General features: G+C 48.5%; 1 non-coding gene across 1 annotated transcript; it reads left to right on the forward strand.

Moving 5' to 3' along the window:
- Positions 1–5,371: 5,371 nt before the first annotated feature.
- LOC138140987 (5S ribosomal RNA) lies at positions 5,372–5,491 on the forward strand. The gene has a single exon (XR_011162889.1). It is a non-coding gene; the product is annotated as a 5S ribosomal RNA (ribosomal RNA).
- The last annotated feature ends 1,045 nt before the right edge of the window (positions 5,492–6,536 follow it).

Below are 6,536 nucleotides of genomic sequence, written 5' to 3' on the forward strand. Positions count from 1 at the left end.
CAATGGGAAAGAAAACTCGAATCTCTCACTGCAGAGGACAACTCGATCTGGAGAATGGCGAAAGCGCTCCGCTCAAACAAAAAACCACTACCACCGATTCACGGTACGCGAGGACTCGTTTTCTCGAATGAGGAGAAAGCGGAGGCGTTCGCCGACAGTTTGGAACTGCAATGCAGGCCGAACATCGAGGACGCTGACGTCGATCACATCGAGCGAATCGAACACCAGGTCGAAGACATTCTGTCGAGACAAATCGAGACAAGCACTACACCAACTTCGCCGGCGGAGGTCCGAAAAATTATCGGGTCTCTCAAGGTGAAAAAAGCACCCGGACCAGATAACATCCCAAACAAAGCGCTGAAATTGTTGCCGGACAGAGTTGTCGTCGCTCTGACCACAATAATCAACGCCAGCCTGCGACTCTGCCACTTTCCTTCTCGATGGAAAAAGGCCAACGTCATTTTCATTCCGAAGCCCGGGAAAGATCCGAAATTTCCCCAGAATCATCGGCCGATCAGTCTCCTATCCTCAATAGGAAAAGTTCTCGAAAAAGTTATTTTGACCCGTCTGGTCAGAGTGACTAACGAGAAACAAATTTTACCTGACGAACAATTTGGATTTCGCCCCCAACATTCGACGTCGGATCAAATTCTTCACGTTACCGAATTCATTGCGAAAAGCAACGGTCAACGGCATTCGACCGGCGCGATTTTTCTTGATGTGGCCAAAGCCTTTGACACAGTCTGGCACGGCGGGCTTGTTTACAAGCTCCACGTTGCCGGCGTGCCACTGGCGATGGTCAAACTGATTAACTCATTTCTTCAAAATCGAAACTTTCACGCGAAAATTGGGAATGTTTTCTCAGCGGAACGCGACATCGAGGCAGGCGTCCCACAGGGCTCGGTGCTCTCACCGACTCTGTACGCAATCTTCACTGCCGACATTCCAAAGCCCGATCAAACAAAGATCGCGCTGTATGCAGACGACACTGCAATTCTCACGCGCTCCTGGTCGCCCGTAAAAATTACGGAGCGACTCCAGAGGGCGGTAGTGAGTCTGGAAACATGGTTTCGCCTCTGGCGAATCGATGTGAACCCAGACAAAAGCAGTGCGATTCTTTTCACCCGTCGGCGTTTTCACCGCCCGGTTGGCGAAATCGAAATGTTCGAACAAATCATTCCGTGGAAAAACGAGGTCCGGTACCTCGGCATTTCATTCGATAACCACCTCCGGTTCAACAATCAAGTCGAGCACGCGAAAACTCGCGGTCAGATGGTTCGGGGACAACTTAACTCGCTGGTCAATCGGCGAAGTAAGATGTCCACCAAGAACAAAATCACAATTTACCGTACAATGATCCGACCGTCCATGATGTACGGCTCTGCGGTCTGGGGGACCGTGTCTCACACGCAACTCCAGAAACTGCAGGTCGTGCAGAACAAATTCCTCCGAGCGGCTTTTAATGCCCCGTGGTTCGTCAGGAACACTCAACTCCATCGAGAAGCGAACCTCCCCACCATCAAAGAATTCCTGCTGGATGATGCACGGAAATTCCATGCGAAAGCGGCTGTACACCCGAACCCACTCGTGCGCGAATCCGTCAATTACGACGAGAATGCCCCTATGCGGCACAAGCGGCCAAAATGGCTGCTTCTCCAACAGGACTGAGGCTCCCACACCTCCAGTCCTCCGACAAAATTCCCCAGATTTTGTTCCAGAGCAATCGCAAGTTCTGGAGCATATATTAATGCATCACCACTAAGTGTGTTTCAGATTCCGCACCAGGGCCGACTTCAGTTCCGAGGACCAGGTTAACGGAATCCAAACCGGTAAATATTTGTAGTGATTAGGTTTCGATGTCCCATTGTTGCGTAGTTTCTACATTTGTTTTCCGAGCGTTCCCCCATTTTTCTTCGGCTCCGACGAGGGGTTTTTTCTGCAGTTTTTTGCCCTCGTTGTCACGCAAAAGCGGGAGCATTCCGACGACGATCTAGGTTCTCTGCAGTCCCCATTTTCTCGCGATTTGTGTCTCCCACAACCCCACCCCCACACCGTAAACTCGACCTGCTGGATTCGCAACTGAAGGCCGATCAGCTAGAGTTTACGGTGACTCGATACTTGACAAGTCTGTCACAGCCCTACACATTACATGAGTAGGTGACTGCCAGCCAGATTGGGGAAATAAGAGTCTAGGACTCGAACCCCGTAAAAAGTCAGACATGTTATTCCAGTTTTTTATTCCAGCGGAATTTTTAGTACCCGTTTACCTTTCGACGCGTGCACGTCTAACGATCGTCAGAGTCGATTTTAATAATTGTCAGTTTTGTTTTTCATTCGTTTCATTCGAAATGGCCAGGACCAAGCAGACCGCACGCAAGTCCACCGGAGGAAAAGCCCCCAGGAAACAACTGGCTACCAAAGCGGCCAGGAAAAGCGCTCCCGCCACTGGCGGCGTCAAGAAGCCCCACCGTTACAGACCTGGTACCGTGGCTCTGCGTGAGATCCGTCGTTACCAGAAAAGTACCGAGTTGCTCATCCGCAAGCTTCCCTTTCAACGTTTGGTGAGGGAGATCGCTCAGGATTTCAAAACCGATTTGCGCTTCCAAAGCTCCGCCGTGATGGCCCTCCAGGAAGCGAGCGAAGCTTACTTGGTCGGTCTGTTCGAGGACACGAATTTGTGCGCCATCCACGCCAAACGTGTAACCATCATGCCAAAGGACATCCAACTTGCCAGACGTATTCGGGGTGAACGCGCTTAAATTTTTCCACATCGTGTTTCGGAAGAACAACACGAAACACGAATTTTATAACAAAAAAATCGGTTCTTTTCAGAACCTCAAACTTTACAGGCAAAAAAAAAAATATATCGCCCTTCAACCGGAAATGAATAAAATAAAAATGTCAATAATCGGTCGGTCCTCTCGATTCGGGTTGGGTTGCGGTCGTTCGTAAAATTTTATTGCATCCTGTCATCACCTACCTGCCAGCTGATGCTATCTATTTTATTTGGTTTCGCCGTAAGGATAGTTTTATTTCTTTTTTTCGTCGTAGATTATCGTGTGGCCCTGAAAAGGGCCATTTGTGCGTGCCCCGTTGCCGGTAGTACGATGATGACGTCGGAACGAGGCACAGCCGAACGAACATGAGTCGAGTATCCATCCACGTTTCTCACTTTTTCCTCTTCGGCGAAGCGGCCTTTTTCACCTTGACAGGAATGGCTTTGGCTGTCTTGGGTTTGGGTGCTTTGGGTTTTTTAGTCGGACCAGCCTTGTTAGATTTCTTCGCTTTGGAAGGCGATCGGGGTTTCGGGGCGGCTCTAGTTTTCTTTTCTGCCGAGGAGGCGGCCGATTTCTTGGCTTTCGCTGCGGCGGCGGAGGCAGCGACGGCGCTCTTCTTTTCGGCAGCAGTCTTCTTCGCTTTGGGGGAGGCTTGTTTTTTGGCTGTCTTCGAGGAAGCCTTGTCGGAAGTCGTCGCGACGGCGGTACGTTTGGCGGATGATTTTTTCGTCTTGGATGCGGCGGACGAAGCGGGTTTCCTCTTGTCGGAGGCGGAGGCGACTTTGGCACCACCGGAGGTGGACGAGGCGAGCTTGAACGAACCCGACGCGCCCTTACCTTTCGTCTGAACCAGAGATCCCGACGCCACGGCGCCTTTCAGATATTTCTTGATGAAAGGGGCGACCTTTTCGGCGTCGACTTTGTAATTTGCGGCGACGAACTTCTTGATGGCCTGAAGAGACGATCCTCCGCGTTCCTTGAGTCCCTTGATGGCGTTGTTTACCATCTCGGATGTCGGAGGATGGGACGGTTTCGCCCTGGGATTTTTCGCTTTTTTCTCTTTCTTCGCGTGGGATTGAGGGGTGGCAGCGGAACCGGTGGTGACCGATGATGCTGTTTGATTTTCGACGTCGGCCATCTTTCACGTTAAAACGTTAAAAGTTAATAATAATTATTGAAAAAACACTTGCTCACACACGTACACTTCGAGCACCTCGTGAACGAGAATTGAACAAAAAAATTTTCTAAGTCTTTATAAAATAGTCGCCACTGCGGACGGAAGACTGAACGCGCACCGCGTCCGCCGTCGAAGAAATTGCAGGCCTCGGAATCGTTGCCCGCGTGATGGCATCGTCCTCTTTCCTCGATCACCATCGCCACCGTGTGATCAAGCTGGCCGAACTCGGTTTCCGAAGTTTCCCTGGAGATAGCGAAGTTCGTCTCGGAACGTCGGTGGGTTTCGAATCAGGTACACGCCCCTCCAACCACCAGCCCTAAATCCGGGTCGTCACGGTTTCGATTCGGGACCGACGGTTTACGTCGGCGGTGCGGGGTAGACGCGTCGATTCCGGGAATCCATATTTCGTTCGCCGAAATATTGGTCCATCTCTTCCCGGAATACCGCGCCACCTTCTCGATTTTACGACATCTTCGCGTCGCCAAACGCTTCCGAAACGGTCGAAGCACAGAAAGGACCTGGTGTTCGAACCGAGGCAATTCCGACAACAGGATGCCGCGAACCGCCTCTCCGACGTTCAGGTCGATCGTTTTCGGCGGAAGTTGAAACGGGACGAGTCGACGACGGGTCCCGTTGCCGTCCGGACCCTTCGGGACGGCCGAAAGTCCGTCGAGAGGATCATCCGAAAGGAGACGGTCTTCATCGTCCGACCGATGCCGCACCTACGAGTTTTCCGATATTTTCTTCGACGGATCTTCAGGTTTTCTTCCTTTCTTCCGTCTTTCTCTCTTCGTAATTTCGTGTCCGACCTGCGTCGTCCGAAGTCGGGGTGAAGATCGAAGAAAAAACGCCAAAAATAACAACTCGTCAGCCACGCACACCGCGTTCGAATGTCTAACGGTCCAACTTGGATTTTCGAAGATCGCCGAATCCGAGGGACGATAAATAATAATAATAATAATAATAATGGTAATAAATAATAATGTTAATAATAATAATAATGATATGATGATTATAACGATAATTATTATAGATAGGTAAATAGAAACACAGGTCTCCTCTCGAAAATCGGAACTTCCTGATATTACTTACATATTTCGGTCGATCCAAATGTGGGAATCTCGTCGTCGTCGGAGCAAGCAGCGCGGTAGGTGGGGTGAAATTCTGGATTTTCCACCGCCGCCGGCGGTCGAAAAATGTGCGACGCGGGAGATCGCCAGTCCGTCTAGTAGTCTCTCTTGTCGTTAGAGCGTGACGTGGTGGTTGTTGTGGGATTTCCCGTTAGTTCGGTCCGACGTCGGTCGTCAGAGGGTAAGTGCATACGGAAACGAAACGCATCGCGTTTTGATGTTCATATTCGTGCATCGGAATGTTAAAAGCAATATATTTTACACCAACGATCACACCTAAACACCACGGCAACGGCCATACCACGTTGAAAAGCACCGGTTCTCGTCCGATCACCGAAGTTAAGCAACGTCGGGCGCGGTCAGTACTTGGATGGGTGACCGCTTGGGAACACCGCGTGCCGTTGCCCCCCAACACTTTTTGTTTTTTTTTGAAATCCATAGCAACCACCGAACCGATTTGTTTTTCGTGCAGGTATTCGGAAACATGCACAGACCCGTATAATGTAGATTCATAGCTTTAAGTACTAGATAATTAAGAAAACAATTTTTTTTGTCGATTAATTGTAAACAATTGCAGAATAAAAACTCGTCAAACGGTAAAGGTTGTCGTTCGATCACCGAAGGTAAGCCACGCGGGCAGCGGTCAGCACTTGGACGGGTGACCGGTTCATTATATTCCTTCCGTGAGTTTAACAAAGATAACATATGCAAATGTCGTAAGTGCGACGAGGAAGACGGCGATCTTTTAATGTAAAAAAAATATATATTAGGTTACGCGTACATGCCACTTTGACTGCTGCTTTATTTTTTTGGTTTTTAAATAATTAGAGATCTGAATTCAACATATCAGTTCTATGTTATAATGGACAGACAATGTTGTATTCTTGGCCCCTAACACGTTAAGACCAACATAAAAACTAGAATAACTTACCATTCGTTAAACGTTAAACAATTTCGAACCACGTTTTTTTGAGCTCGAACAAACTCATAACACAACACTCATTTATTAGTCACTGGACCATTGTAAAACGAGAAGAGAGAAAAACCATGCGAAACTATTTTTAAAACGAAGAGAATAAAGGTTTTAAATGGTAGGGCTGTATGACAGACTTGTCAATTATCGTGGGGGGTACGGCTGAGATTTATGACGAAATCGAGCGGCGCCGGCGGTCGGTCACTTTCACGAAAGAGGTCTAAACACGGGTCGTTTACGATACCCTCTGGTTACTAGAAAAGTTCTAGACAGATGTTTGTCGGCTTTTCGAGGTATTTATTTGTGAGTCCAAAGACTCAATGGAGTAATATCGGACTGAAATTCCAAGATTTTGCTGTGTAATCCAAAAAACTATGTTCCTCGTAACATTTAACGATGTGTTAATTCAACTATTATTTTAATTTTTCGTATACGTATTTATACTAAAAAGTACAGCGCTTCCAACAGTGAATTGTGAA

This window comes from Tenebrio molitor, unplaced genomic scaffold, assembly GCF_963966145.1.
Source record: "Tenebrio molitor unplaced genomic scaffold, icTenMoli1.1 SCAFFOLD_716, whole genome shotgun sequence".
NCBI lineage: Eukaryota > Metazoa > Arthropoda > Insecta > Coleoptera > Tenebrionidae > Tenebrio > Tenebrio molitor.